Genomic DNA, 24,355 nt, shown 5'->3' with positions numbered 1-24,355 from the left:
CCCCAATATTTGGAACCAAGGACTGATCACCCCAATCCACAAAAGTGGAGACAAATTTGACCCCAATAACTACCGTGGGATATGCGTCAACAGCAGCCTTGGGAAAATCCTCTGCATTAAATTAACAGCAGCCTAGTTCATTTCCTCAGTGTAAACAGTGTACTGAGCAAATGTCAAATTGGCTTTTTACCAAATAACCATACGACAGACCACGTATTCACCCTGCACACCCTAATTGACAAACAAACAAAACAAAACAAAGGCAAACTCATGCTTTGTTGATTTCAAAAAAGCTTTTGACTCAATTTGGCATGAGTGTCTGCTATACAAATTGATGGAAAGTGGGGTTGGGGAAAAAACATACGACATTATAAAATCCATGTACACAAACAACAAGTGTGCGGTTAAAATTGGCAAAAAACACACACATTTCTTTCCACAGGGCTGTGGGGTGAGACAGGGATGCAGTTTAAGCCCCACCCTCTTCAACATATATATCAACGAATTGCGAGGGCATTAGAACAGTCTGCAGCACCCGGCCTCACCCTACTAGAATCTGAAGTCAAATGTCTACTGTTTACTGATGTTCTGGTGCTTCTGTCCCCAACCAAGGAGGGCCTACAGCAGACCTAGATCTTCTGCACAGATTCTGTCAGACCTGGGCCCTGACAGTAAATCTCAGTAAGACAAAAATAATGGTGTTCCAAAAAAGGTCCAGTTGCCAGGACCACAAATACCCTAGAGCACACAAAAAACTATACATACCTCGGCCTAAACATCAGCGCCACAAGTAACTTCCACAAAGCTGTGAACGATCTGAGAGACAAGGCAAGAAGGGCCTTCTATGCCATGAAAAGGAACATAAAATTCGACATACCAATTAGGATCTGGCTAAAAATACTTGAATCAGTTATAGAACCCATTGCCCTTTATGGTTGTGAGGTCTGGGGTCCGCTCACAAAACAAGAATTCACAAAATGGGACAAACACCAAATTGAGACTCTGCATGCAGAATTCTGTAAAAATATCCTCAGTGTACAACAAAAACACCAAATAATATATGCAGAGCCGATACCCGCTAATTATGAAAATGCAGAAAATAGCCTTTAAATTCTATAACCACTTAAAAGAAAGCGATTCCCAAACCTTCCCCAACAAAGCCATCACCTACAGAGAGATGAACTTGGAAAAGAGTCCCCTAAGTAAGCTGGTCCTGGGGCTCTGTTCACAATCACAAACAGACCTCACAGAGCCCCAGGACAATAACAACAACACAATTAGAACCAACCAAATCATGAGAAAACAAAAATAAAATGACTTGATACATTGGAAAGAATTAACAAAAAAACAGAGCAAACTAGAATGCTATTTGGCCCTAAACAGAGAGTACACAGTGGCAGAATACTTGACCACTGTGACTGACCCAAACTTAAGGAAAGCTTTGACTGTGTACAGACTCAGTGAGCATAGCCTTGCTATTGAGAAAGGCCGCCGTAGGCAGACCTGGCTCTCAAGAGAAGACAGGCTATGTGCACACTGCCCACAAAATGAGGTGGAAACTGAGCTGCACTTCCTAACCTCCTGCCAAATGTATGACCATATTAGAGACACATATTTCCCTCAGATTACAGCGATCCACAAAGAATTCGAAAACAAACCCAATTTTGATAAACTCCCTTATCTACTGGGTGAAAAACCACAGTGTGCCATCACAGCTGCAAGATTTGTGACCTGTTGCCACAAGAAAAGGGCAACCAGTGAAGAACAAACACCATTGTAAATACAACCCATATTTATGTTTATTTATTTTCCCATTTGTACTTTAACTATTTGCACATTGTTACAACACTGTATATATACATAATATGACATTTGAAATGTCTTTATTCTTTTGAAACTTCTGAGTGTAATGTTTACTGTTAATATTTATTGTTTATTTCACTTTTGTTTACTATCTACTTCACTTGCTTTGGCAATGTTAACACATGTTTCCCATGCCAATAAAGCCCTTAAATTGAAATGAATTGAAATTGAGAGAGAGAGAGAGAGAGAGAGAGAGAGAGAGAGAGAGAGAGAGAGAGAGAGAGAGAGAGAGAGAGAGAGAGAGATAGACAGAGATGGAGAGAGAGAGATAGACAGAGATGGAGAGAGAGGGAGAGAGGGAGAGAGAGAGAGAGAGAGATGGAGAGAGAGATAGACAGAGATGGAGAGAGAGGGATAGACAGAGATGGAGAGAGATAGGAAGACAGAGATGGAGAGAGATAGATAGACATAGATGGAGAGAGAGAAATAGACATAGATGGAGAGAGAGAGATGGACAGAGATGGAGAGAGAGAGAGAGAGAGAGACAGAGATGGAGAGAGATAGGAAGACAGAGATGGAGAGAGATAGATAGACATAGATGGAGAGAGAGAGATAGACAGAGATGGAGAGAGAGAGGTAGACAGAGATGGAGAGAGAGAGAGATAGACAGAGATGGAGAGAGAGAGAGAGATAGACAGAGATGGAGAGAGAGAGATAGACAGAGATGGAGAGAGAGAGATAGACAGAGATGGAGTGAGAGAGAGAGGGAGATGGAGAGAGAGAGATGGAGAGAGAGAGATAGACAGAGATGGAGAGAGAGAGATAGACAGAGATGGAGAGAGAGAGAGAGAGAGAGAGAGAGATAGACAGAGATGGAGAGAGAGAGATGGAGAGAGAGAGATAGACAGAGATGGAGAGAGAGAGAGAGAGAGAGAGATGGAGAGAGAGAGATGGAGAGAGAGAGATAGACAGAGATGGAGAGAGAGAGATGGAGAGAGAGAGAGATAGACAGAGATGGAGAGAGAGATAGACAGAGATGAGAGAGAGATAGACAGAGATGGAGAGAGATAGATAGACAGAGATGGAGAGAGAGAGATGGAGAGAGAGAGAGAGATAGACAGAGATGGAGAGATAGAGATGGAGAGAGAGAGATAGACAGAGATGGAGAGAGAGAGAGATGGAGAGAGAGATAGACAGAGATGGAGAGAGAGAGATAGACAGAGATGGAGAGAGAGATAGACAGAGATGGAGAGAGAGAGAGAGAGAGAGAGATAGAGAGAGAGAGAGGGAAAGATGAAGAATGGAGACAGATAGACAGAGATGGAGATCCGTTTCCAGAAGATGTGGCACATCCTTGCCTCCTGACCCTGTGAATAGATGATTCCGCAGCATTCTTCTCCAGTCATCCTCTTTTTACTCCACATCACTACCTTCCACAGTCTTCTGTTGTCCCCCTACTGTACATGTGCTGCAGTGGATGACAGTGCCGAAGCAGCCAACAGTGTCTGCGTGTCACGAGCACAATGAAGATAATGAGTGAGAGATCCAACATGATGTCTCAGTTTGAAGCCACAGCGAGGCAGATGGCTTTAGATCATCGGGGATGTCAACAGAATATCAAGTGGTTACAGTAGACAGCAGTGACAGTACTAACAATGGCCCTTTATGTGGTTGCTTTTATGAGGGCTGGTTAATATAAAGTAGAAGCAAGTATTACCAAGATTGGATCCATCCATGTGCTAGAAGCAGTACGTAAAAGCATCAATAAAATTACTGATATTGACTAATGCTATTAACACTCCAGATAGATACATTCATGACTTGTCCTCAATTTGTTAGCACAGGGTAAGTGGAGACATTTTCTATCCTATTACCTAGCTGAACTATGCACTGGCCTTGTCTGCATGGATTATGATTTTGCATAATACGTGCGGTACTTCTTCTTCCCCAACAGCATTGTTGAATACTCGTTTCTGATTGGCTAGAGGGGCATTCTAGAATTGGCATTAAAACCAGATAACGGGACAGTTGGAAAGATATCGGGACATTTTGCAATCATGATGCAGTATGCACCTCCAACCTTTCAATCATGACGCGGTATGCACCTACACATGCAGACCGTACTTGCTACAAAGTTGCAGAAAGCTAAACCAACAACCACACAAACCGAAATTGGATACATTGTAAACTCCAGTCCAACAAGGAAAAATGTAGCTAGCTAGCGTTGATTTGGTTTTGCAGAGACATATTTTTTTGGGAGCTTCTGATGACCTAACGTGGTGAGTTATGAACACACATTTCTCCGGTCACTACTGTTGCAGTCATAATGCAAGTGGTGCTAACGCTGTCAAATCCTCCCACGTTTCTAGTTTGACCAGCTGTTTTCAGCATCTGATCTTTTTGAATTCGGTTGTCATATTGGCAGGTTTGCTAGCAACTAACTATTTAGCTAGCTTACAGCCTAGTGTTTGGTATGCAATGTGATCTCCTTGTAATGAACAGTGCAGAGTGTCCTGACGAGAAGGCAAACTTTTTTTCTAGCTCTGCCAGGTGGACGAGTGGTTCAGGCGTGCAGAAGAGGTATGGGACGATGCCCACGTGAGACTCCAGCCCCGCTGTCAGAAAGACATGAAGACCGCCACCGCAGTGAGCCTCCCGTGTTCCACCCTGGTGATTGCGTCTGGCTCTCCACCAGGAACCTTCCTCTCCGCCTGCCCTGTAAGAAGGCCCAGGTTTGTGGGGCAGTTCAATGTCCTCCGGAGGGTCAACGAGGTAATTTACAGATTACAACTCCCCACTAACTACCGGATCCATGTTTCCCCCCTCAGGCCGGCGGATCCTGGTACCCTGCCTGATGCCGTCCCCTGATGCCGTCCCCCCCTCCGCCTCCCTTGGACATCGAGGGGAGCCCCGCCTATGCCGTCAGATCCCTCCTGGACTCCCAACATCGGGGGTCGGCTCCAGTACCCGGTGGACTGGGAGGGGTACGGTCCAGAGGAGCGGTGTTGGGTTCCGGTTGACGACATTCTAGATCCCAACATCATTGGAGATTTCCACCTTCATCGTCCGGACCGGCACGCCCTTCACCCTTGGCCGGTGTCGTCCTGCGGATGGAGCCGTGCGTCGGGGGAGGGGTTACTGTTACGTCTACTCCCGCTCTCCCCCTCCGGCGCTCGACGTCACCGGTCTACTAATTACCAGTCCTGGTAACCCATCTTTACGTACACCTGGCAACCATCATTACGCACACCTGCGCCCTATCATCAGTCATACCTGGACTTCATTCCTTACCATTTATCTAGCACTCTGTTTTGTCAGTCATCAGGTAGTATGGTTTGTGTTTCCATGTCTTGTTTTGTTATCATTCCACGTTCGTTATTATTAAACTCACTAACGGCACCTGCTTCCTGACTCTACTTCACACAGGCACATAATTAGCTCGCTTGTTGGCACTGCACAGTGGAAGTCTAGTTAAACCAAATTTATAATCCATTCTTCTCCGTTATTATAGGCCCTAGGTGCTGTGCAGCGATGTGTGTCTAATATGCCGACTGTCTGCATCATACACACACACACACACACACACACACACAAACACATTTCCCTGGGTGCAGTGGAATGATATTTGTCTGCTATGGGGACTGTCTGCATCACCGCTCAGTGCCACACATACTGTAATTAAGAAGAGGATGGAGGAGAGGAGAGAGGATAGATAGATAGATAGATAGATAGATAGATAGATAGATAGATAGATAGATAGATAGATAGATAGATAGATAGATAGATAGATAGATAGATACAGTATGTAGACATATATCTCAATGGATGGATAGATTGCTAGATAGATGTGTAAAACTAAGAACATTGTATTTGGTACAAATCATTCCCTAAGCTCTAGACCTCAGCTGAATCTTGTCCTGAATGGTGTGGCTGTTGAACAAGTTGAGGAGACTAAATTACTTGGCGTTACCTTAGATTGTAAACTGTCATAGTCAAAACATATAGATTCAATGGTTGTAAAGATGGGGAGAGGTCTGTCCGTAATAAAGAGATGCTCTGCTTTTTTGACACCACACTCCACAAAGCAAGTTCTGCAGGCTCTGGTTTTGTCTAATCTTGATTATTGTCCAGTCGTGTGGTCCAGTGCTGCAAGGAAAGACCTAGTTAAGCTGCAGCTGGCCCAGAACAGTGGCACGTCTTGCTCTTCACTGTAATCAGAGGGCTGATATAAATACTATGCATGCCAGTCTCTCTTGGATAAGAGTTGAGGAGACTGACTGCATCACTTCTTCTTTTTATAAGAAACATTGTGTTGAAAATCCCAAATTGTTTGCATAGTCAATTTATGCACAGCTCTGACACACACACTTACCCCTCCAGACATGCCACCCGGGGTCTTTTCATAGTCCCCAAATCCAGAACAAATTCAAAAAAGCGTACAGTATTTTCTAGAGCCATTATTGCATGGAACTCCCTTCCATCTTATACTGCTCAAATGAACAGCAAACCTGGTTTAAAACAACAGATAAAGCAACACTTCACGGCACAACACCTCTCCTCTATTTGACCTAGATATTTTGTGTGTATGTATTGATATGTAGGCTATGTGTGATGTTTTTAAATGTATGTAGTTCTGTCCTTGAGCTGTTCTTGTCTATTAATGTTCTGTATTATGTCATGTTTCATGTTTTGTGTGGACCCCAGGAAGAATAGCTGCAGCCTTTGCAACAGCTAATTGGGATCCTAATAAAATACCCCAAAAATAATAATAATCTGGATGGATGGATAGATCTGGTCTGAACATACTGCCTATGGTAGAATGATTACTCTGTCTGGAATTATTCTTAGAGCTAACATCACCCATAGGGAGGTAAAGCTGATTATTCTTAGAGCTAACATCACCCATAGGGAGGTAAAGCTGATTATTCTTAGAGCTAACATCACCCATAGGGAGGTAAAGCTGATTATTCTTTAGCTAACATCACCCATAGGGAGGTAAAGCTGATTATTCTTAGAGCTAACATCACCCATAGGGAGGTAAAGCTGATTATTCTTAGAGCTAACATCACCCATAGGGAGGTAAAGCTGATTATTCTTTAGCTAACATCACCCATAGCGAGGTAAAGCTGATTATTCTTAGAGCTAACATCACCCATAGGGAGGTAAAGCTGATTATTCTAGGTAGTCTAGCGGTTAAGAGCGTTGGGCCAGTAACAGAAAGGTTGCTAGTTCGAATCCCTGAGCCAACTAAGTGAAAAATCTGTCAATGTGCATTTGAGCAAGGCACTTAACTCTAATTGCTCCTGTAAGTTGTTCTGGATAAGAGTGTCTGAATAATGTAGAATCATCTGTGCAACTGGACAGAATGTTTTTGATAACAATATATATATATATATATATATATATATATATATATATATATATATATATATATATTTATTCTTTTTTTTTTTTTTTATGTTTTAAATGAAATCCTTGGAATGTTCTCCTAACATTCACTAAAATGTTGTGCACAACATCTGTAAAAACCACCACAGAATATTCCCCAAAAGTTCTCATTAGGTTTCCAGGTAAAGTATTAACACATTATACCAGTAACATTTTCCCAGCAAACCAAAAATGGTTCTGTGAAAGTTCCCAGAACATTCGTTAGGTTGCGGCAAATGTTCTCATAAGACAAAAACTGTCCAGTCGTGCTGATGATTATACAATGTTTGTATAAAACTTTCACCTGATGTTGCAAGAATGATCCCAGAACATCCCCAGAACACATTTTGTCTGTTTCATTAGGTTGTGGGAACAGTCTGGTGGGAACAGCATGGGGACATCACAAAAGGTATGTTCCCAAAACACAAAAACTGTCCAGTTGTGCAGATGATTCTACAATGTTTTTTTTAAGGTGCAAAAAACATACACCTGATGTTACAATAACGTTCCCAGAACACAGTTTGTCTGTTCTTTAAGGTTCCCAGAATGTTTATTTTTTAGGTTGTGGGAACATTGTGGGGATATGACAAGAGATAGGTTCCCAAAACACAAATAATGTCCAGTTGTGATTACATTTATTTATTGCGAGGATATGACAAGAGATACATTTTAAAAGCTTGTGTTCTGTGTCCTGATTGACCATATTAGACAGTACAGGTGCATCAAAACTGGGACCAAGAGACTTAAAAACACCTATCTCCAGGCCATCAGACTGTTAAATAGTCACCACTAGCCCGCCTCTGCCCACTACCCTGCCCTTAACTTAGAGTCTTTTGCCCTATGTACATAGTCATTGAACACTGGTCACTTTAATATTGTTTACATACCGTTTTACCCACATCAAATGTATATACTGTTTTCTACTCAAGGATAATCCCATAAAACTACTGCTGTACACACCGTTTATATACTGTCCATAATGTTATGGAGGACCAAATCTGCCATAAGTATAAAATACAAATAAATAAATGCACACATAGATACATACAGTGAGGGAAAAAAGTATTTGATCCCCTCCCTGCTGATTTTGTACGTTTGCCCACTGACAAAGACATGATCAGTCTATCATATCATTTTAATGGTAGGTTTATTTGAACAGTGAGAGACAGAATAACAACCCCAAAAAAATCCAGAAAAACGCATGTCAAAAATGTTATATATTGATTTGCATTTTAATTAGGGAAATAAGTATTGCAAAGTATCCCAAAACTAGAATCTGTTACGAACAGAGTGAACTGTTTTTTTATTTTATTTATTGCACACGCGCACTTCAGAGTAGGCGTTACCCTAATGGAAATATGCAAATGCATGCTAGAACGCACCAGTAGGATCTCGCTAGCTTGCGCTTGTTCTGTCTACTATTACTCATTTGCTCCCATTGGAAACGACAAGCTGTGGTCTCTTGGTTTAGTTATAAAAATGCTCTTTCTAGCACACTGCCTCTATCTATCTGTCACTCTCCAGAATGGTCCATAGATAAACAAGCTACACTAATAATAGCATACCAGTGTTAAACCTTCACTGGCGGACTGCCTGTGTGATGACATAGCATATTATCCAGGGCCACTGATTGGCCAAAACTCATGCGCTCTCCTCCCTGTTAGTCTTCCAGAGTTTTATCAAAACTAACATGTCCGTCCCCAGGTGAGTCCGAGGGGCTTATGGAACTCTAGAGCAGCACATCAAAAAACCTGCCACCCTGTTGTCAGCAGGTTGTTCCATGAGGAAGGATGCAACTTCCAAGGCTTTCAAAAGGCCACATTTTGGGGATCACCGAATGCAATAAAATGTTTTGTATAAACTCATTTTCATTTTTTTTTTGTTAAGATTACAAAACAACTTTTTCATAGCATGTTTGTCACATTGGTCTTCACACTAACTTCTGCGGTAACTTAAACAAAGACAAGACTTAAAGAGTTTATGATTTAGAAGGTCTAAAGTAAACGCAAGTCTCATGTCCAGGCGAATACATTTTTATTAAAGCATATTAGACATCACACAGGTGTGTCAACTAAAATATACATATCCCAGACAAGAATGAAGAATGGGACAAGTAGACAAAGTGAATATAAGTCCGTGATTGCATCTGTAGCAGTTTGTATGAATTTGAGTGGTTCCATACAATACATGTTGATAGAATGGCTGCGAGACAGAGAGAGACTGTTGCTGTACTCCCAGGTAAGGCCCTCGCTTCCGGCTCCACTGAAGGCCACAGTCTTCAGTCAGGCAGCTTGAAGATGATGTCACCATCCAGGCCCATGTCACATCATGCAGTGGCCCGATAGTGAGATGACAAATGCATTATGTACCTTTCATCACCAAAGCCATGTTTGAATTTACTGCACATATTACTGAACAATTCAACCCTTTTGTTAGTGTCATTGATATATGGAAATTCACATACAATATTTAGTTCATAAGCATTGACTAATACCTCTAGGGCAGGGGTAGGCAACCCTTGTCCTGGAGCGCCGCAGGCACTTCCTGTTTTTGATTTAACTGACCTGGAAGACCAGGTGTGTTGAATTGAGGCAATCACTGAACTGATTAGCTCAGGTGGTCAGGGCTGCATTCAGTACATAACGTAATAGAACGTTCTATATTGTAGAGCTCCGCCCCATAGGGGAGCTCTGCTCCTATTGGTTTACCCCGCTGCCTAGGCAGCGAACAGCCTGAGACAAAATTATGCACACACCTGCAGCCAATAGTAATAGAGGTGTCCCTATAAGAGGCTTCCCCTCAATCCGCCTCCCATTATCTTCGGCGACTGGACTGAAGAAGTCGATGAGAAGAGAAGACTCAGGATGAAGAAAACGCCGTCGATTTTCCAAGTCATCGACGTCGTGCTAGAATGAGCACACCAGGAGATTTTCCACCCCCTAAAAGCTATTTTCAGAGCTCAATGTCGCTGTTCCACCATGGTGGCTGCTGACCCCCACGACTTATGTTTAGTGTGTTTAGGGTCACAGCGCGCCAGGGACGGCCTCATGGATCCCCCACTATGTGCCAGCTGCGCCCTCCTTTCTATGAAGGAGAGGAAGCAGCGTTGGGCATTTTCTAGGGAGGATATCCCTCTCGAGGATGTGCTATCGGTGTTAGCCTCAGCTTCTGAGGCGTCATCTGAAGGCGCTGACTCGGGAGATGACAGGGATATTGGGGAGAGATGGATATTCCATTGGAACAATCCGTCTCATTGACCCAGACTTTTAAAGACCCCCTTTCCATTGGAAAGAGCGATGTCGTTCTCATCCCCGGGCGATGACGACACGGGCTCCGTCTCACGCCACAGCCTCTCTGCGCTCTGATTTTCCAGGGCTCATTGACAGGGCTGCTGATTAAACGGACCCCCATTCCCTCCAACCCGGACGTGGATATGATGGAGGGCGGCCCTTATTCTCGGCCTAGGAGTGCGGCGGAGCCTTTGGCACCGACCATGCCCTCGCTCAGTAAGTACGTTGAGGGCTCATGGGAGGCCCCCTTGGCGGCGCGTTCGCCGGCCAAGGCGTACCTCCCATTCACCAGAGTGGAAGGGAGACAGCAGGGCTTTTCTAAGGGAATCCCCAGACTCGAGAGCGCCATGGCTGCGTACCTCGTGCCGGGTTCGAGTCCCTGGCCCTCGTAGAAGAAAGCCACTCTGCCTACACAGAAGGACGGATTCACAGCGCAGCTGGTTGAGAAGTCCTTTGTGTTGGGAGCCCAGGCCGTAGCAGCGGCAAATATTGCCCTCCTCGCAGCCTCTCTGTCCCGTCTAACCACGGGTAAGACCGAGCTCACGGGGGAGCACGTGGAAGAGGCGTCCAGAATTTCTGCCGCTATTCTCCACCTAACGCAGGCGTCGGCTGTTTGTGCGGGGAGGTCCATGGCCACCTCGGTGGTCGCAGAGCGACACCTTTGGCTGTCAATGACAGCCATGAAAGAGTTGGACAGAGCCTCGTTATTGAACTCCCCCATCTCTTGACGACTGCCTTTTTGGGGTCACCGTCAAGGATGCGACAGAGCATTTCATCAAGCTCGATGAGGAGAAGAAGCAGCTGGCTAGACACCTGCCACTGGCAGGGAGGTCTAGCTCTACGTCTAAGAGACCGTCGAGTTCCACCGCCTCCAGTAGACCGGCGTCAGCCTCCAGCAGCAAGGGAGCGGGCCCCGCGACTCCTGCAGCGCCAGAGGTGCCGGCAAGAGAGGTCATCAGGGCGTCATCCTGGAAGCACCCGAAGGGTGGCCAAAAGAGACGGCACCTATGACATGGCGAGGTTGGAGAGAATGGGAGATGGCACTGCGCCTGGTCCGACTGTGCCCACTATTCCCCCCCACCCTTCTGTTTTTGTTGATGTGTGTAATAAAGAGTTGGCTCCAACTGACTTTGTCACAAGAGAGCCCCTTTTCCATGATACATCCGAGAACGTTCAAGCTCCTTCACTCTCTCTCTCTCTCACCACTCTGAGTGTAGCTCATCCCACCAAGGGTGCGTAGCTGAGCGTACACATGAGGCAGGTGTAAGAAAGGTAACAAGGCGCCGCCTTGCTTTACCTCATAAAGACCTCACATTACAGACTCCTAGGAGTGCTGTAGTGAAGGTCTCACATAGCAGACTGCAGTCACAGCAAGGTAATGGAATGATGATGCAATCGCTATTGGGGGACGGCGCTCTGACTCAGGCTAGTGCCTCAGTCAGTGCAGGTCAGACCCGTGCTGCGTTCACGGAGGGCTTGGATAACGAGGTTACGAGTATAACCAACGTGTCGGCGCCCCCGTTTCTCTCAGAACGCGCTCATGTTTCCTCTCCCTTTCATGAGAGGCACGCCTTGGGCTGTTCCATCACGTCAGGAATACAGGTCCTTCCTACTGAATGCACCACAGCTTCGCGCTCTTCCGCTTTCTCAGCATTATTGGGAGTGGCGGCGAAGCTGTACCCTCTTCCTCTGGCAAGACCGGATGCTGGAGAAGGGTTATGCCATCCAATTCCATCGGACCCCTCCCCCATTCAGTGGGGTGGTGGAGACGGTGATGAAAACGCCCGAAAAAGTAGACGCTCTCGTTACAGATTTCTGAACTTTTGGCGAAGGAGGCGATCACAGTAGTTCACTGGGAGCAAAGGAACAAGGGGCTATATTCGCCCTACTTCCTGGTGCCCAAAAAGACGGGGAGAATGAGGCCGATATTGGATTTACGCATTCGCAACGAGAGCGTAACCAAACGGCCCTTTCGAATGCTGACGACAAAACGTCTACTGGAATGTGTCCAGAAGGGAGACTTTTGTATGAGCATAGACCTGAAGAACGCGTACTTTCATGTGCCGGGGCAGCCGCGGTTCCACTGGGACTCTTGCGCAGGATACAGTGATGGTTCGCCCAACTACGACTAGACCCAGTGCGTCAGCGTCGTCGGTTGGTGGTGGTTCCTCTCTCGCTCAGAGCAGATCTGAACTATTGGAGAGTCCCACACGTTCTCACACACGGAGTCCCAATAGGAAAAGTGTCCTCCTACATTCCATGTTTTACAGATGCCTCTCTGACTGGATGGGGAGGGACATGTCAGACCCACGCGATAGGAGGTGTGTGGTCTCTCTCCAGTCGTCACATCAACCTCTTGGAGTTAGAAACGGTTCTACTGGTTCTGACCCACTTCGCGTCTACCCTTTGGGGTCGAGATGTGCTGGTCTGGTCAGACGTAGGGGCAGACATCATGTCTCGAGGGGGTCCTCGGGACGACAAGTGGCGTCTGCACCCGAACATCGTTCTCCAGATTTGGGAACGGTTCGGGAGAGCCGAGGTGGATCTGTTCGCGTCACGCGTGAAAGCGCATTGCCCTCTTTGGTTCTCTCTCCGAGCTCAGGACGAACCTCCACTGGGGAGGGACGCATTTGCGCACCGACCGTGGCCGAAGGTTCTCCTGTACGCATTTCCACTGCTGTCCTGCATATTCCCACTGTTAGCCAGGGTGAGATCACGCGGGCTGTCAATCATGTTGGTGGCTCCTGATCGCCCAGGGGCTCCATGGTTCACGGAGATGATTCAGATGTTGATTGCGCCACCTTGGCCAATTCCACATCATGGGATGTGCTGTCTCAGGCGGGAGGCGCGATAGGGCAGTTGCCCATAATCGGCCAACCACTGATGGTTTGGCTCCTGAGAGGGACAGGCTAGAGCGCTGTGGGTTATCTGATGCAGTGATCAGAACCATACAGGGCTCACATGCAAGTTCCACTTCCAGGGTTTACGCCAGTACACGGAACGTGTTTTCACAGTGGTGTGTCAGGATGCTGTCGTTGAAGACGGCACTGTTGCTCGCTCTGACCACCGCTAAGCGTGTCAGTGATTTGTGCGCTCTGTCGACGAGACCCGACTGCCTCGCCATTAATGGCGATCTGAGCAGAGTGGTGTTACGTCCTAACCCGGCATTTATTCCCTAAGGTTATTAAGAGCTCATACAGATCACAGATCGTAGAGCTGTGGGCTTTTTCTCCCCCTCCTTATGGGAAGAGAAGTGAGGAAAGGCTCCATCGCCTGTGCCCAGTGCGTGCTTTGGCACGTTATGTTGAGCGCACGGCAGCGATTAGGTCATCGCCTCAGCTGTTTGTGTGTCACGGTGCAGCTGCACTGGGTAGACCTCTTTCTAAACAGCGTCTGTCTCATTGGCTTTGTGAAGGCATTGAGACGGCGTATGAGGCAGCGGGGGGACCATTGCCTCAGGGTATAAGAGCTCACTCCACTCGTGGAGGAACAGGGGTAGAGGATATTTCTGCAGCGGCGTTGTGGTCGTCACCGTCTCCTTTTATCAGTTTCTATCTCTTGGATATGTCTTCTAACTCTTTGGCTCAGTCAATACTCAGCGTAGCTGAGAGGAGGACTTGAGCTAGGAGAAAGGAATGCAGGACTGAGGAGACAGGTCTCTTTCAGGTCCGCTCCTTCTAGAAGAGACATATATGGCATGACTCCTGACTGACATGCTCAGTACAGTAGAAGGCATGTTATTGATCTGCCCACCAGTGCATAACTGGGTTGGGGCGGAATGATGAGGGAAAATAGTGTGTGTAACCTTGGTTACGGTACTATTAGACCGGTCATGTAATATTGACGGAATTGTGACGTCATCTATCTGCTTGGTCAGATGAGTATGGCTCATGTTCTGGATGCTACCCACAAATCTTTGGGGTTTCATAGATTGAGTGTGGTGGATTACCGGATACACAGTGTAGAGTGACACTTTGTGTTATTCCATTAGTGATCGGTTTTGTTTTGACAGAATCTTGGAGGTACCATTTATCTGCTGGTTCAGATTAGTATGGCTCATATTCTGGTTATCTGCCCACTAGACATTGGCAATGCCATTGGACTAGGTGGGGCGGATTGTACTGAGGACACAGTATATTGTGACACATTGTGTCACAGTACTGTGGGACTTGGTCGCAGCCATTGCTAGGCCCGACCTTTTCATTAAGTGGGAAGTGTTGGGCTCGGCAGGGAGTACATTTTGGAGTGTTGCGCTCCGCCTTAAACCAATAGGAGCAGAGCTCCCCTATGGGGCGGAACTCCACGATATAGAACGACAGTTACCGAAGTTGTAACTCCAGTTCTATGAGTGGAGCGGTGCCCCATAGGACTTAAGGCCCTGCCGACCATCCAGTCTCGCTGAAGATAATTTCTCGGGAGGCTGATTGAGGGGACTGGCTGCAGGTGTATGCATAATTTTGTCTCAGGCTGTTCGCTGCCTAGGCAGCGGGGTAAACCAATAGGAGCAGAGCTACCCTATGGGGCTCCGCTCCACCCATCGAACTGGAGTTACAACTCCGGTAACTATCGTTCAGTACAAACCGTTCAAGACGACTAAACGCACTACTGGTTTTGGGGCCTAGTTTGAAGAAAATCCTGCAGTACATGTTGCACTCCAAGAACAGGATTGCCTACCCCTGGTTTAGGGTCCTGTGGTGAAACGACTGCTGTGAAAAGTATTGGGCAACAGCTTTCTTCCAGGGCCCATAGTCACAAAGAGTCTTAGAGTAGGGATAGCAATCTAGGATAACCTCCCCCTTGCCAATGTAATTGGACTCAGTGTGAAGGCAAAATCATAAAATCAGTACTCCTACTCTGAGATTCTTCGTGAATATTGACCCTGGCCTGTCAGTATGCTGGCCTGTCACCAATGCCACTACACCTGAAATGCAGCAACAACATGAATAAGAATTAGCTCAGTCAGTCAGTAATTTAGCTAACTAACCACTCATGTAAATGTGCACAAACCTAAATCAGCCAAATTATATGAAGACAACACAGCCTATTTGCTGTGAAATTAGGAGTGGCATTTTTCTTGTCAACTTTCAGTCACCAATACATCAATAAACAAGCTGGGCAATAAAGTAGTTTGATGAAAAACGTTGAATAGTCACTAACTAGCTAGTCTTTAAAATATAGCTACCAATTAATTATATAGCTAGTTGTTATTTTCTAGAAACCTAACTACAGTGGTGAACTGATGGTGGGAGTAAGCTAACGTTAGCTAGCTTTACCCCAGCAGTTTCAAGATAGCTGGCTAGTTAATGGCATTTTTATCAACTTTATTAATCAGATGAATAGCTAGAAAATATATTTGTTCACCGATGTGTCCCTTGTAGCAGCTAGCTGATCCAAGTTGTCGATGCATACCTCCACACGGAAAAGCAGGTAATCTGAAGATCCGTTGTTTTGAGCAGCCGCCAGCACTCAGCGTCACCTATGTGAAGCTAACCACAATAACGTTTATCCACAATAAGTGGAATTTGTGGTTTGCCTTCAAAGTAAAGGTCCCGCATTGAAACTGACGCAAACGGATACAAAAAAGTGGAATCATGCCGTATTTGGAATAGATAATGCTTAACAGTTTTGGAATGTTGTTATATAAATTCAACAAAAGACAATAATTCATTAATTTGACAATAAAAAGGACAAATCAGTTGAAATCACACTGTGGATATGTTAGACTTCATAGTTGCATTGGGGGCATACTGTACGCACTGTACAGCCTAACCTATGGATTGTGGATCAATGAAATGGGGTATCAGCCTATTCAGTGACACTTACAGAACACAACTGTAACGAGTTTACACACATATTGGCATTGTAGCTTTTGTTGCAGGACTGTGGGAAATCACCTCCCCAGTCAGTCCATTGAGCGTATTAGACATTCATATATTGCAATGTACAGCCTTACCAATAGATCTTGGCTCTATGACATGGCGTATTCAGCCAACTCAGTGACACCCACAGAAGACAACTGTGAAGAGTGTGTTGCGATAATATGGCTCATTTCACAGTGGTGTCATTTCATAGTGGTGTCATTTCACAGCGGTGTCATTTCACAGCGGTGTCATTTCACAGCGGTGTCATTTCACAGCGGTGTCATTTCACAGCGGTGTCATTTCACTGTGGTATCAAAATCCTGCAATAAGAACTACGACCTTAAAATGTGTGTAAACTCATAACAGTTGTGTTCTGTGGGTGTCACTGAGTAGGATGAGTTGGCTGATACCCAATTTGATGGACCCAATTTGTTAAGATACCACCCACAGACGTTTGATTGACACCCCTCATTATCATTTGTGGGTTCCCGAGTGGCGCAGCAGTCTAAGGCACTGCATCTCAGTGGTCTAAGGTACTGCATCTCAGCGGTCTAAGGCACTGCATCTCAGCGGTCTAAGGCACTGCATCTCAGTGGTCTAAGGCACTGCATCTCAGCGGTCTAAGGCACTGCATCTCAGCGGTCTAAGGCACTGCATCTCAGCGGTCTAAGGCACTGCATCTCAGCGGTCTAAGGCACTGCATCTCAGCGGTCTAAGGCACTGCATCTCAGCGGTCTAAGGCACTGCATCTCAGCGGTCTAAGGCACTGCATCTCAGTGCTTGAGGCGTCACTACAGACCCCCTGGTTCAATTCCAGGCTGTATCACAACCGTCCGTGATTGGGAGTCCCATAGGGCGGCGCACAATTGGCCCAGCGTTGTCCGGGTTTGGCCCGGTGTAGGCCGTCATTGTAAATAAGAATTTGTTCTTAACTGACTTGCCTAGTTAAATAAATAAAAACATTGGAGGAAGAAATGAATAAAATCAATTAAAGTTTTATTAATGAGATAATACATAGATAAATAATTAAACACATACAGACATGTAGAGAAAATTAATAAATTTTAGTCAGTATGTTTTTATCTCCTTGCTAATTTATTTAATAATGTGAGCATTTATTTATTTATTTCTAATTATGGCAGGTGTGTGTGTGTACCCCGTTCAAAGTCGCTTAAATATTTTGTCTTGCCCATTCACCCTCTGAATGGCACACATACACAATCCATGTCTCAATTGTCCTTTTTTAACCTGACTCCTCCCCTTCATCTACACTGATTGAAGTGAATTTAACAAGTGACATCAATAAGGAATCATAGCTTTCCCCTGGATTCACCTGGTAAGTCTATGGCATGGAAAGAGCAGGTGTTCTTAATGTTTCGTACACTCAGTGTATACATATACATATACATATATATATACTGTATATTTCTTAATTCCTTTATTTAATTTTTTTGGATTTGTGTGTATTGTTATGTATTGTTATGTATTACTGCACTGTTGGAGCTAGAAACATAAGCATTTTTCTGCAAAATAGCATTTGCAAAATATGTATATGCGAACAATAAAATTGGTTTGATTTGATTTGATTAAAACTGAAAAATCCCTGCAATACCACATTTGTTCCCTGGTGGTGCAGAAGGTTAATGATCTGACTGGAAAACTGGAGATTGCAGGTTCAAACCCTCATGTTCTTTGACCATGTTTATTTTTTCAGATATACTTAGTGGTTAAGAGCGTTGTGCCAGTAACCGAAAGGTCGCTGGTTCTAATCCCCGAGTCGACTAGGTGAAAAATCTGCCGATGTGCCCTTGAGCAAGGCATTTAACCATAATTGCTCCTGTAAGTCGCTCTGGATAAGAGCGTCTGCTAAATGATCTATTTATTTATTTAAAAGAGAGGAAGTCTTTATTTCATCCAGATGTATCAATCCAGTTAGTAATACAGAATTTAGACTAATCGGAAAAAATAAAACATTGTGTAAAAATGTACTGTTTAACTTTAAACAACACATCCAATATAATTCCTACTTTGAGATACTTGAGATTGTCCCCATTGTCCTATTTTTCATGATCTGAAAATCAAAATGGATCCTAAATCAGCTCTCATAGTCTTGGATAACTTGTAAACATGGGCCCAGAAGTACGCAGCATATAAAGAGGGTAGGTGAAGTGATGGTGAATAACCCGGTCACCAGAATATCCCTGGGTTAGTTATGTCTAAGAAGGCTAAAAAGGAAGCGTGGAATTCCTGATTGACCGTATATACCGCCAAAAGAAGATGGTAAAGTATTTCCCTGATGGCGCAGAGGTTAAAAGACCTGGCTTGGGAATGAAACATAACAGGTTCAAACCACGCATGTGAAGTGTAAAAAATTTGTTTGTAAAATTCAATTCAATTATGTTCAAATTAAATGAAAATGGCATGTACGCCTATGTTACCTTGAAATGTGAATTGCCATTACATCTAGAGAGAAACACAACAGGGATGTAGTCCAATCTGCTTTAAGGAGCTACAAAACGTTCATGCAGACAATGCTGTGGTAATATTAGGTCAAACTTAAATATAACATTTTTCTAAATGTTCTTAAAAAAAATGTTTTGAGGACCTCCAAGACAAGGTAAAATGTATATTGCTGTCACGAACGTTGAGAGACGGGTCGGACCAAGGTGCAGCGTGAAAAGCATACATGTTTATTTAATCAATAAACAGTAAAAAAAACAAGAAAACACCGTAACGTGAAGTCCAAAAGGCTATACACACACCAGCCGAACAAGATCCCACAATACACAGCAGGCAATGGGCTACCTAAGGATGATCCCCAATCAGAGACAACGAGCGACAGCCCTGACCAAACCAACTAAAGACAACAGGCCTCTCAAGGCCAGGGCGTGACAGTACCCCCCCCCCCCCCCCCCAAAGGTGCGTACTCCGACCGCACCAACCTGACTCATTAGGGGAGGGTCCGGGTGGGCTTTCAGCCTCGGAGGCGGATCTGGCTCCGGGCTTGACGACCTCTTCCTCTCTGCCTTCCCGTTGCGCCCCTGGTCTGGTCTGGACCTCGGCGCGATGCTTCCCCTCTCCTTCCTCCCACGATGCACCAAGCCCTGTCTGGACCCTGGTGTGGGAGACCCCGAACCTGGAGAGGGGCTGACTTCAGGGTCTGAAGTGGAGCCACTGACCGGAGCTGAACTGGCCCCCGGTGGAGCGGACTGCTCTGGCTCCGGAATGGATCTGCTGACCGGAGCTGGACTGGGCACCGGTGGAGCGGACTGTTCTGGTTCCGGAGTGGAACCGCTGACCGGAGCTGGACTAGGCACGGTGGAGCGGACTGCTCTGACTCCGGAATGGAGCAGCTGACCGGAGCTGGATTGGGCACCGGTGGAGCGGACTGCTCTGGCTCCGGAGTGGAGCAACTGACCGGAGCTGGATCAGGCACCGGTGGAGCGGATTGCTTTGGCTCCAGAGTGGAGCCGCTGACCGGAGCTGGACTTGGCACCGGTGGAGCGGACTGCTCTGGCTCCGGAGTGGAGCCGCTGACCGGAGCTGGATTTGGCACCGGTGGAGCGGACTGCTCTGTCTCCGGAGTGGAGCCGCTGACAGGAGCTGAACTGGGCACCGGTGGAGCGGACTACTCTGACTCAGGAATGGAGCAGCTGACCGGAGCTGGAATAGGCACAGGTGGAGTGGACTGCTCTGACTCCGGAGTGGAGCAACCGACCGGAGCTGGATCAGGCACCGGTGGAGCGGATTGCTTTGGCTCCAGAGTGGAGCCGCTGACCGGAGCTGGACTTGGCACCGGTGGAGCGGACTACTCTGGTTCCGGAGTGGAGCCGCTGACCGGAGCTGGATTGGGCACCGGTGGAGCGGACTGCTCTGTCTCCGGAGTGGAGCCGCTGACAGGAGCTGAACTGGGCACCGGTGGAGCGGACTGTTCTGACTCTGGAATGGAGCAGCTGACCGGAGCTGGAATAGGCACTGGTGGAGTGGACTGCTCTGACTCCGGAGTGGAGCAACCGACCGGAGCTGGATCAGGCACCGGTGGAGCGGATTGCTCTGGCTCCGGAGTAGAGCGGCTGACCGGAGCTGGACTGGACCCCGGTGGAGCGGAATGCTCTGGCTCCAGAGTGGAGCAAACTTCCGGACCCGTATCCATCTCCAGCCTGGGCACCGACGCAGAGGAAAATTCCAGCCCTGTAGTAGGACTGGTTGCCGGCCGCAGACTGGGCACCGACACGTTTAGGAGCTCCTGCTCCAAAACGGGCCTGTACGTCGTGCCCACCCTGGGCACAGACGCAAAGGTGGTTTCCAACCCTGTAGTTGGGCTGGTTGCCGGCCCCAGACTGGGCACCGACACACTAAAGTGCGCCCTGCAGGGGACCGTCACTGGAGGTCGGGTGAGTTGTGTTGTTGGAGGAGGTGTAGAAACGCCACCTCTCTCCCATCGCTCCAATGTACTCACCACGCGCACCATTGCGCTGCCGAGAGCCTGGATCCTGCTCGCCTGCTGTTGGATACGTTCCTCCAATGATGCGGACGGACCGAATGTACCTGCTGACTCCATTTTAGGTGCGTGTTTCTGTCCTAGAACGGGCCGTACTGGAATGGGAACACGCACCACTGGTTTGGTGCGAGGAGCAGGCACGGGCCGTGCCGGACTGGGAACTGGCGTTGGAAATCCCCAACTGTTCCAGTCCTTCTCTCTCCGTGCCCTATCCTCCTCCAGTGAGGACTCCTCCGGGAGCCCCCACGAGTTAGGGAACAGAAACTCATCGTCGTCGTCATCCTCCGACTCCTCAGTGTAAAACTGTTCCCATTCCTGTTCCCATGGTCGTAGGGACTCCAACTGGAACCCCACCGGGTGCAGTGGTCGGGGCTCTTCTCTCTCGATCCCCGACCACCCCTTTAGCCCCCCCAAAAAAAATAATTGGGGTTGCTTCTCGGGCTTCCTCAGCGGTTGGTCCCGTTGGCGTCGTCGTGGATCCTCTCTTCCCAGGGTCCTTTCCCAGCGAATATCTCCTCCCATGACCACCATTCGCCGACCTGTGACAAAGCTATTCGCTCCGCCTCGGCACGCTGCTTGGTCCTTTTGTGGTGGGATCTTCTGTCACGAACGTTGAGAGACGGGTCGGACCAAGGTGCAGCGTGAAAAGCAGACATGTTTATTTACTCAATAAACATTCAACAAAACAAGAAACAACGTAACGTGAAGTCCAAAAGGCTATACACACACCAGCCGAACAGGAACAACATCCCACAATACACAGCATACCTAAGGATGATCCCCCAATCAGAGACAACGAGCGACAGCTGCCTCTGATCGGGAATCACACCCGGCCAAACCTAGAAACACAACCTAGCACTGCAACATAGAAATAGACTAACTAGAACATAAACATAGAATATATAACATAGAAACTCACGCCCTGACCAAACCAACTAAAGACAACAGGCCTCTCAAGGCCAGGGCGTGACAATTGTGTGAACATTAATGGAATATTTTGTTAAACCTAAAACAAATATATGAACATCATAAAAAACAGACTTATTTGGACATTTTTAAACATTGTGGGAATGTTCTGTGTAACCTATGTGAATATCACAAGAATATTCTTGCAACATCCCAGACAACTCCCATAACTTAATTAAATGTTCTGGGAACCTAAAAATAACATAGACCAGGCGTACTTTCAACAGTCTTACAACATTATAGGAATGTCCTATGCAACCTTACTTAAACATTTTAGAATCATCCACACAACTGGACAGTTTTTGTTTTTTGGTAATGTATATTTTGTGATGTCCCCACAATGTTCTCACCAGACTGTTCCCACAACCTAATGAAACATTCTTGGAATCTTTAAAGAACAGATTAAATGTTATCTAGGAACTTTCTTGCAACATCAAGCGAATGTTTTATACAAAGATTCTACAATCATCCGCATGACTTGACAGTTTTTGTGCTATGAGAACATTTGCTGTGACCTAAATAATGTTCTGGGAACGTTTACAGAACCAATTTTGGTTTGCTGGGCCCACTGTAACAAAATAATATATTTTGTTTATTTCCGATCCAATACCCCTGAGCTTTGAACACAAGGACCCAGTGAAAACTGACATGTATTACAAAAACTGGTTGTTTTTGCACTGTTGTCACAGTGTTGTTGTTTTGTTTTGTTTTTGTTGTCACATCGTTAGGCTTGTGATCTTTTATTCACAAGGAATTGTTAAGCAGTAAACAGAGAGATAGGGGTGGGAGAGAGATAGAGAAAGAGAGAGCAACAGAGAGAGAGAGAGAGAGAGAGAGAGAGAGAGAGAGAGAGAGAGAGAGAGAGAGAGAGAGAGAGAGAGAGAGAGAGAGAGAGAGAGAGAATAAAGAAAGAGAGAAAGAGCGGGGGGAGAGAGAAAGACTGGGAGAGGGGAGAGAGAGAGAGCTAGAGAGAGAGAGACAGAGAGAGAGAGAGAGAGAGAGAGAGAGAGAGAGAGAGAGAGAGAGAGAGAGAGAGAGAGAGACAGAGAGAGAGAGACATAGAGATACATGAGAGAGAGAGAGAGAGAGAGAGAGAGAGTGAGACAGAGAGAGAGAGAGAGAGAGAGAGAGAGAGAGAGAGAGAGAGAGAGAGAGAGAGGTCATGCTCAACATGAGCTCCTGATTTATTTCAGTTTTTTTTGTTTTTTGAATGAGATAAACACTCGAATCTAAAAAGAATTCAAGGCAAGAAGTGATGAACAACAACTCTATTAAATCAGAATAGAAAAAAAAGTAACTTTGCGCCTCAAATTAAGACGTTTTGACTCTCACTAGCTAGCTACACAACAAAAACCTAGCCAGCAGGCTAACAAGCCAGCCAGAAAATTGAGCTAGGAGAAACCTAGCAAGGGGAGTTAATACAACTACATCAAACGATCAAACTGAGTGAGTATATCAAAAAGAAACACGGACTCCAACTTTAAACATATCTTCTGTTTTTGTGTGTGAAGATCTTTCACTCTTTTTGCTGGTTTTTGAGCTAAACAGGAGCTAGCTAGCAACAGCAGCAGACAAACAAAACTGGTTGCCATAGCAACGGTGCAGCAGAACAGAGCAGCAGCAGCAGTAGTAGCAGAGGCCACAGGCACCATGTCCCCACTCCCCCTCAGCGCTGAGTCCATTCTCTACCCTCCAGAGGCCAAAAATGACACAACAAGGAAAGCTTTTAAACAGAATCTACTAAAGGGGAGGCCAGAAACCCTTTTCATAGACCTCTACAAAAACGGTGATGTGAGTAATCTCATCTTTCTCACTGACCAGCCAAATGCATGGCGCTCAGCAGTCTGCTCTCACTACCCATCCGTAAAGAAAGAGGGAATCTGTAATGGGTGGAAGCTGAAAGTGAAAGAGACAGATGACCCTGACAGCACCATGATAACAATCAACCTCTACAAGACTGGGACTGTCATGGTGCAAGGTAACCTTAGGCTGTTTGAAACAGACTTTCAGACCATTAAGGAGAGAGCAGAGAGAGAGAAGGACACCACCAGTGACATGCCCTCCCACAAGACAAACTCCACCAGCACCACCCTCACCCCCACTATCCCCACCCAAAAAGGCACATCCAGTACCTCTCTTCCCACCATAGTGGAGGACATGCCACAGGAGGAGAGCGACCCCCTCAGTGCAGAGCAGGCTCAGGCCCTCCTCACCACCATGGCTGCCATGAGGGATCAGTTCACCACACTGGAGGGAGAGGTGGTCCTACTCAGGGAGAGTGTGAGCAAACAGCAACCAGACATCCACACCTTAGAGGAGCTCCTAACCAAGGTGCGGACAGAGCAGGACAGCAGCCTTGCAACACAGCTGAAAGAAGTTCAGCAAGAGAGAGACGGACTCAAGAGAGAGCTGGCTGGTCTAACAAAGGAGGTGAGAGAGCTCCAAAAAGACAGGCAGAGCAGTAATAACGAGCTGACCACACTAAGAGAGGAGCTGCAGGAGAGAAA

General features: G+C 46.3%; 1 pseudogene across 1 annotated transcript in view; it reads right to left on the bottom strand.

The window, feature by feature from the left end:
- The window catches only part of LOC311121245 (noelin-3-like), a 47,272-nt pseudogene extending 26,330 nt beyond the window's left edge, over positions 1-20,942 (bottom strand). Inside the window, exons 1-3 of the transcript in view lie at positions 20,517-20,942; positions 11,338-11,488; positions 10,723-11,255 (exon numbers count right to left, since the gene is read on the bottom strand). The product of the transcript in view is annotated as a noelin-3-like (transcript). The remainder of the gene's footprint in view (positions 1-10,722; positions 11,256-11,337; positions 11,489-20,516) is intronic.
- Between the last annotated feature and the right edge of the window lie 3,413 nt (positions 20,943-24,355).

Source organism: Coregonus lavaretus (genome assembly GCF_964263955.1).
Source record: "Coregonus lavaretus genome assembly, contig: HAP1_SCAFFOLD_337, whole genome shotgun sequence".
Lineage (NCBI taxonomy): Eukaryota > Metazoa > Chordata > Actinopteri > Salmoniformes > Salmonidae > Coregonus > Coregonus lavaretus.
Note: the sequence above shows the minus strand (reverse complement) of the source record. Positions and strands in the feature narration are given on the sequence as shown.